The sequence below is a fragment of the Elephas maximus genome, chromosome 25 (assembly GCF_024166365.1).
Source record: "Elephas maximus indicus isolate mEleMax1 chromosome 25, mEleMax1 primary haplotype, whole genome shotgun sequence".
In the NCBI taxonomy this organism is placed as follows: Eukaryota; Metazoa; Chordata; class Mammalia; order Proboscidea; family Elephantidae; genus Elephas; species Elephas maximus.
In genome coordinates this window covers 33,429,957-33,446,785 of record NC_064843.1, presented here as the reverse complement: position 1 = coordinate 33,446,785, position 16,829 = coordinate 33,429,957, and the positions used below count along the sequence as shown (strand labels likewise).

The following is a 16,829-nucleotide window of genomic DNA, read 5'->3' as shown; positions in this document are numbered from 1 at the left end:
TACCACAAGTGGATGGCTTTAACAAAGAGAAATTTATTCTCTCACTGTCTAGTAGGCCACAGTCCAAATTCAGGGCATCAGCTCCAGGAGAAGGCTTTCTCTCTTTGTCAGCTCTTCTCTTGGTCTGGGAGCATCTCAGCTCAGGTCCAAAGGATGCATTCTGCTCCTGGCTTTGCTTTTTTGGTGGTATGGGGTTCCCAACTCTCTGCTTGCTTACCTTTCCTTTTATCTCTTGGGAGATAAAAGGTGGTACAGACCACACCCCAAGGAAACTACCTTTACATTGGATAAGGGATATGACCTGGTAAGGGTGTTACAATCCCACCCTAATCCTCTTTAACATAAAATTACAATCACAAAATGGAGGACCACCACAGAATACTGGGAATCAAGGCCTAACCAAGTTGATACACACGTTTTTGGGGGGACATAATTCAATCCATGACACCATCAATGTGTGTTCAGACGCTTGTTATTACTTTGGTTGTGCTGTCCTCACTACATCCACAATTGGTTCCACCTTTCCCATCACCAAAAATAACTAGTCTGTACTGTATAAAATGTATTTTCCCCACTGCACCCCTTCTTCCTGGTAACTACCAATGAACATTGGTTTCTCTATATTTAGTCTCATCTTCTTATAAAGGAGGGATCATACAGTTTTTGTCCTTATATGCTTGACTCATTTCACTTAGCATTATGCCCTCCAAGTCCATCTATGTGGTAATATGTTTTGCAGACTCATCATTGTTCTTTATGGTTGTATAGTATTCCATTGTATGTGTGTACCACAGTTGGCTTATCCATTCATCCATTCGTGAACACTTGGATTGTTTCCATTTATTTGCTAGTGTGAATAAAGTAGCAACGAACATGTTGTTGTTGTTCTTAGGTGCCATTAAGTTGGTTCCGACTCATAGCAACCCTGTGTACAACAGAATGAAACACTGCTCAGTCCTGTACCATCCTCAAAATCGCTACTATGCTTGAGACCATCCTTGCAACCACTGAGTCAATTTATCTCGTTGAGGGTCTTCCTCTCTTTTACTGACCCTCTACAGCAGTGAACATAGGTATGCACATGTCTGTTTGTGTCATTATATTTAGGTCTCTATTTTTTTTAGGGTATATACCTAGGAGTGGGATTGCTGGATCATAGGGTAGTTCTATTTCTAGTATTTTTTTTTTTTTTTTTTTTTTGAGAAAGCGCCATACCATTTTCCATAGTGGTTATACCATTTTAAAGTTCCACCAGCAACAGATAAGGGTTCCAGTCTCCTCACATCCTTGCCAACATTTATTGTTATCTGTTTTTTGTTGTTGTTTTGTTTTTAATCAGTGCCATTTTATCCAGGGTAAGATGGTATCCCATTGTAGTTTTGATTTGCATTTCTCTAATGGCTAATGGGAGCCCTGCTGGTGCAGTGGTTAAGAGCTGTGGCTGTTAACCAAAAGGTCTGCAGTTTGAATCCACCAGCTGCTCCTTGGAAACCCTATGGGGCATTTCTACTCTGTCCTCTAGGGTTGCTATGCTTGGGAATCGACTTGATGGCAATGAGTTAATGGCTAATGATCATGAGCATATGTTAGTTGTCTGCTTGGATGTCCTCTTTGGTGAAGGTTTTGTTCATGTCCTTTGCCCATTTTGTGATTGAGTTGTTTTTTTGTTGTTGAATCGTTGCAGTTTTCTATCCATTTTAGAGGTTAGACCCTTATTGGATAAATTGTTTCCAAAGATTTTTTCCCAATCTGCACAGCTGGGATTTAAGTCTAGGTCTGCCCAAAGCCCATGGGTGCTCCTGCGTCTTTCCTATACTGCTCCTGGTGGGGCCCACGAGAGCATTTGGGGGTCCACAGTGGGGCATGGACTTGCTCAAATTCACAGAGCAAATCCCTGGCTTGGAGAGCAGGGTATTGAATCCAGGACTCCTGTCTCCTAGGCCTGCATTCTGCTGACTCCTCAGGAATTGGGCTTCCTATAGTTTCAGCCCTGGGGCTGGCCAACACTCTGGGCCCACCTGGTTCTAGGCAGCTGCCCACCTGTGAGAGAGAGGCTGCATCAGGTGAAGGTGACAGGGCAGGTCTGAAGGCTTTTTATCTAGTTATTGTTTTGTCACTGGCCACTTTAGTTTTTTGTGAAATATCTTGAATCTTCCAGGTAAATAAGCTTATCACCTGCAAAGAATGATAGTTTTGTCTCTTCAGAGAGGTTCTTGGGTCCCCAGAGATCGCCTGTTAGGCTTAATGATGGGTGGAGCTCTGAAAGAAGTGAGGAGGGAAACGGGGCTTCGGGAAACACAGGTTCAGGAGTACATTTCTGCTAGGAAAAGAGCCAAAGCTGACCTGAAGGCCAGAGTGAGACAGTCTGGAGAGAAGGGGAGAGCCTGTAGGCTGGGGCTGATAGAAAACCTTCACTTACTCCAAGTTCAACTCCTTCCCCATAACACAGACTTCCCCTTCCAGGCCTCACTGCTGATAACAGAGTGTCACTTCAGAATCTGGGCAGCTTCAGTCAGCTTGCTGAGCCTCTGCCTACCTCCACCATGGTCATTACCTGGTCAGCCTAGCCCAGCCAGGCACCTGCCTGCTGGAGCAAGAGGCTTAACCAGAATGGACTGCAAAGCAGTGACTTTAAAAACTTCTAGCCACAGAGCCCTCTTTTCATAGGCAAGCAAGCAGAAACTCAGTACGTGAAATAGCTAAAAGGGGAGCAGCTCAGTACTCCTCACCCTCTACCCCCATCTTCTAGGGCTCCCCAAGGCAGAGCTTCTCAAACTGTTCCTCATAAGAGTGGCACAGGGGAGCTTGCTGAAAAACACTCCCCCAGGACTTACTCTGTTGTTAGGTGCTGTCAAATCAGTTCCGACTCATAGCGACCCTATGTACCACAGAATGAAACGCTGCCCAGCCCTGCCCAGCCCTGCGCCATCCTCACAGCCCATTGTTGCAGCCACTGTGTCAGTCCATTTTGTTGAGGGTCATCCTCTTTTTCACTGGCCCTCTACCTTACCAAGCATGATGTCCTTCTCCAGGGACTGATTCCTCCTGATAACAAGTCCAAAGCATGTGAGACGAACACTCACCATCCTTGCTTCTAAGGAGCATTCTGGTTGTACTTCTTCCAAGACAGGTTTGTTTGTTCTTTTGGCAGTCCATGGTATATTCAATATTCTTCCCCAATACCACAATTCAAAGGTATCAATTCTTCTTTGATCTTCCTTATTCATCGTCCAGCTTTTGCATGCATATGAGGTGATTGAAAACACCATGGCTTGGGTCAGGTGCACCTTAGTCTTCAAGGTGACATCTTTGCTTTTCAACACTTTAAGGAGGTCCTTTGCAGCCGATTTGCCCAATGCAATGCATCTTTTGATTTCTTGACTGCTGCTTCCATGGGGGTTGATTGTGGATTCAAGTAAAACGAAATCCTTGACAAATTCAACCTTTTTTCTGTTTATCATGATGTAGCTTATTGGTCCAGTTGTGAGGATTTTTGTTTTCTTTATGTTGCGGTTCAATCCCTACTGAAGGCTGTGGTCTTTGATCTTCATCAGTAAGTGCTTCAAGTCCTCTTCACTTTAAAGCAAGGTTGTGTCATCTGCCTATCGCAAGTTGTTAATGAGCCTTCCTTCAATCCTGATGCCCCATTCTTCATATAGTCCAGGTTCTCAGATTATTTGTTCAGCATACAGATTGAATAAGTTTGGTGAAAGGATACAACCCTGACCCATAACTTTCCTGACTTTAAACCACTCAGTATCCGCTTGTTCTGTTCCAGGGACTGCCTCTTAAGACTCAAATTCAGCTGCTTCATGGGAGGGTCTGGCCCATAGTAGGGCCTTGGGACCAGCCTGTTTTAACAGGCTGCCTGCCAGATGATTGAGATGCACGTGATCCTTGAATCGTCCTTGGAGAATGCTGGTTTCAGATGTTCATGAGCTTCTGAAACAGCATACACAATTTTGAGAGTGTACATTGCACTGGGAAAGGATCTACAGTCACCATCTGAGTCCTTGAGTCACAATCCATGAAAGTTTAAGAATCACAGCCTTCAGGGACTAATGGCAGAGCCAGGCATAGAAGGCAGATCTCTCACGTCTCAGGGCATTGCTGGCTCTTCCATAAAGGTGCTGAGGGATTGAGTACCAGTTCCTTCTTCTCTCTGGGCCTTAGTTTTCCCAGCCGTAAAAAGAGGATTGGACAGGATAATTTTCAGATCCATTGCAGCTTTGATCTGTGTTCTAAAAGTCAGGTCTCTTTTTGCCCAGCACGTTCTTTGTCCTTTTTCTTGCTGTTTTCCTGACTTCGCCCACCTGCAGTGGGGTCACCCCTTTTAGCATCTTCAGAGATTCTGGACAGAGCCTGGATTCTGGTCCCTTGGGTCCCTTCTGTCTAACCGCATACCCAGGCACTCAGGCTCTTTCTTCCTTTCCAGACCCAGTCACCATAAATGAGCCAGGTGGCTGAGTCTCGGGAAGCTCACAGTGCCCTCTCTCCAGAGCTGGGCACCTGGGACCATTGCCAAGGGGAGGGGCTTGGAAGGCATATTTCCTGAGGCTCCTGGGACATGCCCAGTGCTTACCTATGTCTTTGACCCAGATCCCTCTGTTCCTTCTGGCCAGGAATGCCAATCCCCCCACTCCCCAATATCTGTTGAAATCCTGTCTGCCTTTTCAAAGTTCAGCTCAGATGCCAGCCTCTGTCCCACAAAGCCTTGTGAGCCCTCTCCCCCCTAGTCTCACCCCCACAATGAGAATTTGTCTTTCCCTCCTCTGCATTCCCTTAGCATCTTATCTCTTCCCCTCTAGGGACAATTGTGTTCAGTCTTAGCTTTATCCCAGGACTAAGTCTATCTCCCTCACTAGGTGGGAACACTCAGAGCACAGGGATGAGTCTCATGTATCATGCTTTGCTTACCAGCACCTAGCACAGTGCTTTGTACAGAGCAGGTGCTCAGGAGAGGGTTATTAAGTTTATTTGCAGAATCTGCCTCCGGCTCTGGGCTGGGCTGGTTTCTCTGGAGTCCTTGCAATTTCATCACTGGGCAGGCCATGCCTTCTCACGTATCCCCCCTTTTATTTGTAGATTGGACAGAGGCCAAGTAGGGTAGTGGGTAAGAGCTTAAATTCCAGTCTTGACTCTGCCTTTTTTCTGGCTGTGTGACTTGAGCAAGTCACTTCACCTCTCTGAGCCTCAGTTTTCTCACCTTAAAAAAACGGGGTAGGGATGACAAGTCTATTTGGGGGATTGGGAGGAGTAACTGAAATGTGTGTAAAATGCATAGATCTGAGCCTTGAAGGAATAAATGGTCAATAAATTATTACAACTCATTATTTTTCGGTTAAAGATTATTATCATTGTTTCAGTAAACACCTACTATGTTCTGAGCATTGTGCTGGCTGGAGGAGGGGTGGGTGAGGGCTGAGATACAAAGAAAGGTCTTCATAGGAGCTCCTTGGGCTGCACGGTCTTAAGGTCAAGTAGGGGAGGTAAGTCTCCAGTATGAGGAATCAGTGTCTGGCAGCTGTGGCTGAGTGAGGTGAGGAGTGAGAGATCAGTGTGCACTCCAGGTGACATTTCAGCCAGATGGGCATGAAATAGGAGGGGGCAATGAGAGAGGCAGGGAGCAAATATCCCCAATGGAGGAAACAGAGGCGAGCTATGCCCTGGAGATGGGAAAACAGGGTGCACATTTGGAGAGCTGCAGGAAAGAGCAGAGCAGAGACAGGAGCGCCTCCAGAATCTCCACGTAGGCCTTGGAGCCAGCACCCCAGATTCAGGGGCAGCTTTGGACTTCGTTTCGACAAAAAAAAAAAAAAGGTTTGTGGTCGTGGTGGCTCCCTGATGCCACCACTGAGCTGGAGAGAGGTTGGAAAGGTGGGGCAGGAAAGTTAGGGCTTTTATGGCAGAAACACTGGAGAACCAGTGAAGGCTGCTAAGCAGGAGCAGGGAGGGGCTTTGTTCCTCTCTGCCCAGGCTTGCACTGAGAATGGTTGGGGCTGGGCTGTAGCTCTGGGCTTCTGCAGGCTGGCCTGAGTCTATCCCATGGTAACAGGGCTGCTTGTTTTCTTGGCCAAGGTTGGGTTTGAAGCCAGTCTGTCTAAGTTAAAGTGCAAAACGATCCCAGAAATGTCAGAATATCAGAGCAGGCCAGCAGAAGCAGCTCTTAATTAACCTTCTCCCCCCGCCCCCCACATTATATGGTGAGAAGCAGAGGTTCAGAGAGGAAGAGTCCTGCCAGAGAACACCGAGTGAATTGGCCACAGTGAGTTCATTGCTAGCTTGGGGTGGGCTGTGGACTTGAATTTGTGCTAGGGATTGGAGGATGAACGTGAGAAGGGGGCCATGACAACCCAAGGGGGATGTAAATGATAAGCAAATGTCAAACTAGGAGCAATCTGTTGCCAAGGTGTGTCTGCAATCCTGGTTGAGTGTGATGTGAGTGGGATGGAGCCATCATTCCAGGCTTTCCTTCCGGAAAAGGAGAAAGGGCCACATAGGTGGGAGCCAGGGGAGTATGTGGGATGTGGGGGAATGGAGGGGGTGGCCAGAGAGGAGGAGGCTGTTGCCAAGCAGCTAGAGGTACGACTGTGTTACACCAGCACAGTGAATTCTGGTGTCTGTGGCCTAGCACTTTATAGCCCCATGCTGAAGCGGGACCATCCCCATTTCAAGGAGGAAGAAACAAGGGCTCCCAAGAGCTTGGGTCACTTGCTCAAGGTCACAGCTAGGAAGGCCTGAGCCAGGAGTGGCATCCCTGGAGGGACATACCCTGGCATGCCCAGGGGTAGCTGCTGTCCCATCTCAGCCTACCTTGGTCTCAACCAGGACTTAGGGTGAAAGGGGTCGAGGAGGTGATTGGTCCAGGGCAAGCCACCTTTTGCTGCCTTTCACTTCTCCATTTGTCTACTCATCTAGCTGGCCTGTTTTATTCTAATTCATGCCTCCTCCCTTATTTGTTGATTAAAAATATTTATTGAGCACCTACTATGTGCCAGGTCCAGTTACGGCCCTCCTGAAGCTTATGCCAGCCCCCCTTAGCATCAAGGGCTGTTTCTACATTGGAAGGGAGGGACAGGAAGGAGGTGAGAGGGTTCACTAACCACCCCTTTCTCCCTTTATACAAACCCCTCCCTGCTTCTCAGTCTCTATCTCCTTCCCAGTTCCTCTACCCCCAGATGGGACATTTTGCACAAACTACCTCCTGCTGAAATGGAAACCAATCAGAGTTAATTGTTAAACCTAATTGTAGCTGGCAAGAGTTTCACCCTGCTGGGCTGCAGGAGGGGGCTGAGTGCTAGCTGTGTTCCCCAGAAAAGGGGCGGAGCCACCCAGGTTTTTCTGGCTAGGACCGGCCACCTTTTTTCTACTCTGGAATGTACCTCCAGGGCCCTCCCTCCCCTCCTCCCCAGGGGGCGGGCTGCCTCATTGGACTCTTTCCCCTGCCTCCAACTGAGTTGTCCCTGGGAGGTGAGTCCTGACTCTGGCTCTGAACCAAGTATCTCTGGGTAAGTGCTCTTGGGGGGCATGGGGGGATGGCGCCCAACCCTGAGGACCCACCTAGAGGGCATGCAGCAGGTGGGGCCCAGTGGACCCTGGTGGCTCTGCCTCCTGCCTGGGGTTGGGGATGGGTGCCACAGTGGCCTAAGCCCTGGACACAGGACTACCACCCAATGCAGCACATGCCATTCCTGTCTCCCCCTCTCCTTCCCTTTTGACCTCTTCTTTGGGTTTCCTGTTCTGGGCCATTCTCTGCCACCAGACTGGAGTGGTCCCTGAAAATAATGGCAGAGGCTTATTTCTTCTTCTGGAAGGCAAAGCCCCAGGCAAGCTCCCATCAAGCTTTAGGGACAGAGCTCAGACAGACAGCCTAAGTCAAAGCTGGGTGACCTTGGCAGGTGACCCACTTAGATGAGCCACAGTGTCATCCTCTGAACAATGGCGATTCTGATCCCTTTGTCACCATCACTATGAATACAATGGGCCCAAGAAGTAGATACTAATGTAAGGCTTAGTAGTGGTTTGTTGAATGAATAGATACCATTCTATTAAGATTAAACTTTAATTTGGGAGGCCTATCTCCGGCTTAGGGCCAAAGAGGCCAGCAACCCATACCCTCAAGGATTTGACTGTCTAGAACTGTGTTGTCCCATACAGTAGCCATTACCCACATGTGGCTAGTGCAACTGAGGAACTGAATATTTGATTTTATTAATTTTAATTGATTTAAATTTTACAAGTAATGCTCCATTCATTTATTGAAAAACGTATGTTTCGGAACTTTGATTTGTGAATATACTATTTCAATTGTAAAGTCTATGAAAATCTGAATATGGGTCAAATATATTTGATGAAAATTTTATGTCTGAATTGAGATGTGCTATATAAAAAAAAATTTTATGTAAGTGTAAAGTACATACTGGATTTAGAAGACTTAGTATAAAAAAAGAATGTAAAATCTTTCAATATTATTTTTTATAATTGATTACATGTTGAAATTATAATATTTTGGAGATACTGGGTTAGGTAAATGTATTAATCCAAAAAACACAAAATAATGAATGTTGGAGAGGTTGTGGAGAGACTGGAACACTTCTACACTGCTGGTGGGAATGTGAAATGGTACAACCACTTTGGAAATTGGTCTGGCGTTTCCTTAAGAAGCTAGAAATAGAACTACCATACAATCCAGCAATCCCACTCCTTGGAAGAATATATCCTAGAGAAATAAGAGTGTTTACATGAACAGATATATGCATACCCATGTTCACTGCAGCACTGTTTACAATGGCAAAAAGTTGGAAGCAACCAAGGTGCCCATCGATGGATGAATGGATAAATAAATTATGGTATATTCACACGATGGAATACTACGCATCAATAAAGAACAGTGATAAATCTGTGAAACATTTCATAACATAGAGGAATCTGGAAGGCATTATGCTGAGTGAAATTATTTGCAAAAGGACAAATATTGTATAAGATCACTATTATAAGAACTCAATAGTTTAAACAGAGAAGAAAATATTCTTTGATGGTTACGAAGGGGGGAGGGAGGGAGGGAGGAAGAGGGGTAGTCACTAATTAGATAGTAGATAAGAACTACTTTAGGTGAAGGGAAAGACAACACATAATATAGGTGAGGTCAGCACAACTGGACTAAACCAAAAGCAAAGAAGTTCCCTGAATAAACTGAATGCTTCAAAGGCCAGCATAGCAGGGGCAGCGAGGGTTTGGGGACTGTGGTTTCTGGGGACATCTAAGTCAATTGGCATAATAAAATCTATTAAAAAAACATTCTGCATCCCACCTTGGAGAACGGCATCTAGGGTCTTAAACACTAGCAAGTGGCCATCTAAGATGCATCAATTGGTCTCAACCCACCTGGATCAAAGGAGAATGAAGAACACCAAGGACACAAGGTAATTATGAGCCCAAGAGACAGGAAAGGCCACATAAACCAGAGACTACATCAGCCTGAGACCAGAAGAACTTGATGGTGTTCAGGTACAACTGATGACTGCCCTGACAGGGAACACAACAGAGAACCCCTGAAGGAGCAGGAGATCAGTGGGATATCCAGACCCCAAATTCTGGTAAAAAGATCAGACTTGATGGTCTGACTGAGACTAGAAGGACCCCGGTGGTCATAGCCCCCAGACCTTCTGTTAGCCCAGGACAGGAACCATTCCCAAAGCCAACTCTTCAGACAGGAATTGGACTGGACAATGGGATAGAAAAAGATGCTGGTGAAGAATGAGCTTCTTGGATCAAGTAGACACTTGAGACTATGTTGGCATCTTCTTTCTGGAGGGGAGATGAGGGAGCAGAAGGGGTTAGAAGCTGGTGGAATGGACACAAAAAGAGAGAGTGGAGGGAGGGAGCAGACTGTCTCATTAGGGGGAGAGCAATTAGGAGTATATATAGCAAGGTGTATATAAATTTTTGTATGAGAGACTGACTTGATTTGTACACTTTCACTTAAAGCACAATAAAAAAAAAATTACCTGGATCTCGGGGGACATCTAGGTCACTTGGCATAATATAGTTCATAAAGAAAATGTTCTACATCCTACTTTGGTGAGTAGTGTCTGAGGTCTTAAAAGCTTGTGAGTGGCCATCTAAGATACATCTATTGGTCCCATCCCGTTTGGAGCAAAGGAGAATGAGGAGAACCAGAGATGGAAGGAAAATATTAGTCCAAAGGACTAATGGACTACATGAACCACAGCTTCCACTAGCGTGTCCCTAGAAGAACTAGATGGTGCCCGACTACCACCACCGACAGCTCTGAGAGGGATCACAAATAGAGGGCCCTGAGCAAATGGGAGAAAAATGTGGGACAAAATTCAAATTCGTGAAAAAGATCAGACTTACTGTTCTGACAGAGACGGGAGGAATCCATGAGACTATGGCCCTGGACACCCTTCTAACTCAGAACTGAAACCATTCCCAAAGTTCACCTTTTAGCCAAGGATTAGACAGGCCTATAAAACAAATAATAACACACATGAACAATGTGCTTCTTAGATTGATCAAGTATATGAGACCAAATACTTGGACGATACCTGACCAAAAGCAAAGATGTAAAGTCAGGGAAGGACAGGAAAACTAGGCGAATGGAAACAGGGAACCAGGGGCAGAAAGGCAGGGGAAGTGCTGACACATTGTGGGGATGGCAACAAAGTCACGAAACAATTCGCATATAAATTTTTAAGTGAGAAACTAATTTGCTGAGTAAACTTTCACCTAAAGCGTGCACGTGCACAGACACACACACACACCCCCATCACTTGGGAACCTAGTTAAAAAGTAGATTCTGATTGATTGGACTGGATAATGGGATAGAAAATGATGCTGGTGAAGAATGACCTTCTTGGATCAAGTAGACACATGAGACTGTGTTGGCATCTCCTACCTGGTGGGGAGGTGAGAGGGCAAAGGGGGACCGGAAGCTGGCTGAATGGACACCCAAAGAGAGAGTGGGGGGAAGGACTGTGCTGTCTCATTAGGGGGAGAGCAACTAGGAGTATATAGCAAGGTGTATATAAATTTTTGTATGAGAGACTGACTTGATTTGTAAACTTTCATTTAAAGCACAATAAAAATTTAAAAAAGAAAAAAAATAGATTCTGATTTAATATATCTGGGGTAGAAATGCAAATTCTCAGCAGAGGTTTGAACCAGAAGGAAGCCCTGGTATAAAGTCTAGATATTTGGACAGGTCAGAGGCAGGGGAGTAAAGGGTAGATATATTCAGCTCCCCAACTCTACTCCCCCAACTCCATGCCCCATGGAGAAATGTTGCCCTGGATTACCCTATAGCCTCAAGGATAAGATCAGGGGTTCTGATATCAAATGAAGAGCCAGCATCCAGGCTCTCATCTTGGCCATGCCACTGGCTCGCTGTGTGACCTTGGGCAAGTCATTTCACTTTGCTGATGGTTAGTCTATCATCTGTAAATCGGGACTAATGGTTAGCTTTACCTCATTGGGTGACTGAGGGGATTACCTGAGATAAAATCCAAGTGAAGCAGCTAGCACAGTACTGGGCACGTTGTAAACAGTCAGGTATTAGCTGTGGTGGCGGTTGTTGCTATTACTGTTGCATCCATCAGCTTTTATTCAGTCGTTCCATTTGTCTGAATGGACCATGGGCCAGAGGGAAAGGAGGAGTTAAAAGAGCTTGGTGGAGGAGTTGGAATGGGGACTTGGGGGATGTTTTCTACTGTACCTCAAGGGGTTGCTTGCCTTTGACGGAGCTCCTTGAATCTTCAGATGATCAGGCAAAGACAAGTCCCATTTTACAGATGAGGAAGCTGAGTCCTGTTGAAGGAAAGTAACCTGGCCATACAGTCAGAACATGAATATAGGACTTCTTAACCCTATTGCGTTAATATGGGAGCCAGCATTAAGAACCTGCCTTTTGGGGCTATAGTAGCAGGGCCTGACCAGGAGTCTGGAGTTTATGAGGAAATGTTACTGTCTTAAATACCTGGAAGGGATCTAGACACCATTCAGTACAACTGTCTCATTCTTGAGTTGAAGAAACAGAGACCTGAGTGTGTGTGTGTGTTTGGCGGGGACAGCAAATTGGTGGCCATGCTGGAACTGTTTTTGTTTGTTTAGATTGAGCCCTCAACTCAGCCCTGGCAGGATGGATGACCCTACTTGTCAGCCCCCTCCTCTCCTGGCCAGTCCCAGGAGAAGGCTTCTGAGAAAGAGGCTTTTGTTTGACCAGCTCCTTCTGGCTTCCTCTCAAGGTAGCTTTACCCACCCATGGGCCCCCATCTGCCCATATTTGCATTTGTCCCTGTTCTAAGTTTAAAGGGCCCTGAAGTCTGAACCTCTTCCACACACATGTGCTTTCTGGATGTCCGTGGGGGCAGCCATAGGCTTTTTTTAATCAAGGAGACCTGGGTTCAAATCCCTCTTCTACCATTGACTCTCTCTGTGGCCTTGGGTAAGTCACTTGTCAATTTTTAGCCTTAATCTCCTCATCTTAAAAGCAGGAACCAAAATAGTGTGCGTACAGCCTAGTGGTTAACAACCCATGCTCTAGCAACTAGCTGCCAATATAGGGGTCTAGCTCTGCCACTTACTCACTGTAGTAGTCTTCAGTGAGTTGTACCATCTAAGTTTCTGCATCTGTAAACAGAAGTTGTCACCTCTTAGATTATTTTAACAAGGCACTAACTGAGTCCTTCACCTGCATTACCTCATTTTATTCTCTTGTTAGCCTGGGAAGCAGGCTTATTACTCTTATATTCTACATGAGGAAACTTTGAGAAGTAAAGTGACTTGCCCCAGGCCACATAGCTAGAAAGTGGTAGAGCCAGCATTCAAGCCAGTTCTCTGTGACTCCAGAGCCCAAGCTCATAAGGACTGTACTATACTGCCTTCCAGGCATGCTCACTCTCTGGCCTCCCAGGGTTAGCCTGAACACAGGGAAACAGTGGCTGGGAGGCAGGCTGTAACCAGCCAGGTGACTGAAGTTAGAGATGCGGGAGTAGTGTCCTGAGGCCCATGCCAGCCCCTGGAGCTGGGGCAAAGAGAGAGGGTATTAGGATACACAGATTCTGCTCCTGCTGGTCCAACCCCAGCCCGCAGTGGCCTTCCTATTTGCCTGATTTTTGTGTTCCTTATGAAGTGGAAACACTTCATCCCACTTGGAGATTACTGTTCAGAGTGTGAGTCCAGGGGTCCTGAGGCTTCTCCCTCCATTGGCCCATTGCATACTAGGCAGGGTCTGTAGTTAGGGCTTGAAGAACATTAAAAAGTGGCTTCAATACTCTGTGAGTCAATTAGACCAGCACAGAATTAATGCTAAAAAAAAACTTTTAGTGATCACTGAGTCCAATAATATTTATTTCACAGATGGGGAGACTAAGGCAAGGCTGGGCCAGATTGAAAGAAAAATGGGTATGTTTTTTTCCTGGGCATTAGAGACCTCTGGACTGACCTGGGAGGGCCTGATGGTAGGCAGGTCCCTGTTCTTCTTCACACCAATCCCAATTCGGCCCACCACCAAGTTCTGTGGGTGTTGTTGTTGTTGTGTGCTGTCAAGTCAATTCTGACTCATAGCGACTCTATAGGACAGAATAGAATTGCCACATAGGGTTTCCAGGGCGTAGCTGGTGGATTCGAACTGCCAACCTTTGGGTTAGCAGCTGAGCTCTTAACTACTGTGCCACCAGGGCTCCAGTTCTGTGGATACTACCTCTTAAATATCTCATGATACCTTTTCTAGAGCAGGTATTTCTGTTTCTACTGCAATTACCCTAGTCAAAGTCTTTGCTGTATCTGTCCTGGACAATCATAACTACCTCCTAACTGGTATTCCTAAAGGTATTCCTGCCCCTTTCCAATTCATTCTCTACCCTGCAAATCAGTGGTTTCTCCACTGCTGTTACAATAAAGACTCTTTACCTTGGACTGCAAGGCCCTGCCTGGCCTGGCCTCTGCTGACCTCTCCAGCTTCATGTTTGTGACTTTCCCCTTTGCTCTCTATGTATAGTCACACAGGCCTTTCTGTTCAACAGGTTCAGCAACTTCCCCAAGGTTCCTCAGAGTCAAATGCCATCCTCTCAATTTCCAGCTCCATGCTGAGTCCATGAAATCACATTTTGAGGAGCTAACACTGTTTCCTGCTTCTAGGTGCGTGACTGACGTCCTCACCCCCAGGGAGCTGGTGTGGACAGAGGAGGGGTGAGTGTTACAAAGGCTCAGCCTTTTTCTTCTACTGAGGCTGGACAAAGTGGTCTTCCAGGTCCTTAGTCTCTCTGTTTGGAAGTATGTTACTGCTTGCAGGGCGTGAGGGTCTAGGCTGCAGGTTTCTGGTGGATTTGAAGATGGGGTTCATTGCCAAGGGTTATCCCTGGTTTTGACTTTTTTTGTGGTAGGGGCTGAAATGCACATTTATTAAGTACCCCTGTATAATAGACAACATGTTTTGCCTGTATTGCTCACTCATACCACCATGACTGGTGAGCGATGGGGTTGGGCCTGGAAGCTGGATCTGCTGACCCTGCAGCCCTTGTTTTCTTTTGCTCAGCTACTCCTAGGTTGTAGACTGGATTTTGGATAGGGTGTTTCCTTCAGGCTCTGTCACTGACTACTATGTGACCTTGGGCAACTGCCTTCCTTCCCGTTGGTTGACCTTAGTTTTCCCATATATACATTATCAGATTAGGGGTTGGGGGAAGGTAGGATCAGACTAAATGAGTTGTTTTCAAGCTTTCCAGCAGGGAAATCCCTTTTTCAAATGAACCCGAAAGAATCTCAATGTACAAAACATCTTAAAGGAGTTGCAGCCGTCAGCAGTCTCCCCAGACAATGCCACAAAATCCTTCCTTGGCTTGTGCAAAGTACTTTGAAAACCACTGGGCCAGGGAATTTCAAAACCCCTTTCTGACTCTGAGGTTTTGTGACTCTGGAAGGGCAAGGGTGTAGAGAGGGAACTGAGCCAAAGAAGTTATGCTGATTGGGAAATCATAAAGTAATATGCAGATGTCACTGTGGCGTTATTAGCAAAGCACAATTGCCAGAGCTGAGATGTGTCATTCTAGAATCCTCTGGTTTTTATTTTTGGTTAAATGTTTCTCTAGTGGACCTCTCTGTTTTGTGGGGTGTGTTGTGTGTGTGGAGGGGCAGAGTTATGGGGATGGGGTGGGGCTGAGCCAGACTGGGGCAAGTAGACTGAATGGGGAACAGAGCTGGGACCCTGTTGCTCCTGGGGGTGGTGCAGGTAGAGGGAATGACTTTCACTCCAGTTAAAAGGAGCAGTTTGGCTCCTTCCTGCCAGCATATGGGCCCCACGGAGATCTCTGAGCAGGAAGCACTGGAAACAAGGAATCTTCTGTCCACAGCCACAGCATAGCCAGGACAGAGGAGGTGGATTAGGAGTTCCCAGGAGGAGGCCTGCCTGGCCTTTCCCTGACGTTTTGGCAAGCCGGCAGGGAGAAGGGAACTCAGTATATGGTTGGGGGGAGGTGTGTAAGGGGAAGTAGGGATTGGCTCATACATTTATTCCACAAGTTCCTGAAGCTTCCTGAAGCCCTCTAAGCTCAAAGGCAGGTGACACCATAGGGGCCAAAGCCTGGAAAGGTGAGACTAGGCTTTAACTGCCATCAGTTCACTGGAGAAGACAGGAAATGGGAGTGAAGACGGATTTTCACAGGCGGCCTGTGCAGTGGAAGTCGTTTGTTGAGGAGCTTTGGCTTGCGAGTTCAGAGCCCCACATTAGAGCTCTTGCTCTGACACTTACTGGCTCTGTGGCTTTGGCTTCATCACTTCCCCATTCTGGGCCTTGATTTCCTTTTCTGTAGAATGGGAATACATATCAGCCCTTAGTGCTGTTCTGAATGTTAATCAGGACAGAGTTTTTCAAACATTTTTGGGCAGCATTTCTAACACAACTTCTCTGGTTGAGTTGAGGGCCATTTACACAGAATCCTGCCCTCCTTACTGCCCTTTTTTCCTGGGGTGATCTTGGAGATACCGCTGCAGATTCCCAGGGCTCCAGGGAGCAATGTCTTAGGAACACTGGGCCAGGGTGATTCTTGAGAACATGCTTTACAAACTGTCCATTGCAGCCCAGATGAAAGGGGCTGTTCCCAAATGTACAGGAGCAGTTATAAAACTGGCCTCTGCTCGGCCCTGCCCAGGTCCAGCACAAACCTTATGTGGGTTAGGGTGTGTACAATTGAGCATGGCTTTTTCAGAAACAAATGGCAAAAACTCAGCTCAAAGTGGCTTAAACCAAAAAAGGACTTTAATGAATCCGGGGGCTCTTCATGAGATTGAAGAATAAGGAATCAGGTTCTTTTAGACTATAAATGGGGTTCAACACCACTAGGACTCTCCATTTCTCTCCTATCACTACTTGTTTCTCCTCTGTGTCCTTATTAGGAGCTGGCTGTCTGCTACTTCAGCTTAGCAACCCAAGTAGAAAAAGGGAGCAGTTTTTCTTTTAGGATTTGTATATCAATCCAAGGAAAGGACTCTACTTGGTTCAATCATTATTGTTGGGAAGGGGAGTAGGGATATTCTGAGTGAACAGGCCTGGGTCCTGGGCCTACCCATGTATCTAATGGAGGGGCAGGATAGATCACCAGAAGAAGAGGGATAGGAAGGCTTCGATACAGACAGAACCACAGGAGTGCAGTAGGATGTTAGTGGAGTCCTGGGTAACAGGAGAACAGCTCACAGGCCTGCAAGGGGCCATAACTCCCTCTTTAGTTATATTAATATAAATATAAACAATGATTGTGTTAGTTATCTAGTGCTGCTATAACAGAAATACCACAAGTGGATGGCTTTAACAAAGA

The 16,829-nt window shown here is 46.3% G+C and overlaps 2 protein-coding genes across 8 annotated transcripts in view; one reads left to right on the top strand and one right to left on the bottom strand.

Annotated features, from left to right (window-relative positions):
- EPB41L1 (erythrocyte membrane protein band 4.1 like 1) overlaps nucleotides 1-16,829 on the top strand; it is a 143,654-nt gene that overhangs the window by 8,198 nt on the left and 118,627 nt on the right. Inside the window, exon 2 of one of the 7 annotated variants that reach the window (XM_049868835.1) lies at nucleotides 14,158-14,208. The exons of 1 other annotated variant lie outside the window; for it this stretch is intronic. The gene's annotated coding sequence lies outside the window, so the exon portion shown is untranslated. Of the gene's footprint in view, nucleotides 1-11,048; nucleotides 14,209-16,829 lie in introns of those variants that run through there. 5 more of the 7 variants (XM_049868839.1, XM_049868841.1, XM_049868840.1 and 2 more) reach the window with 5 other exon arrangements.
- LOC126067330 (glutamate receptor ionotropic, NMDA 2D-like) overlaps nucleotides 1-16,829 on the bottom strand; it is a 28,582-nt gene that overhangs the window by 8,720 nt on the left and 3,033 nt on the right. The gene's annotated exons all lie outside the window — the stretch shown is intronic.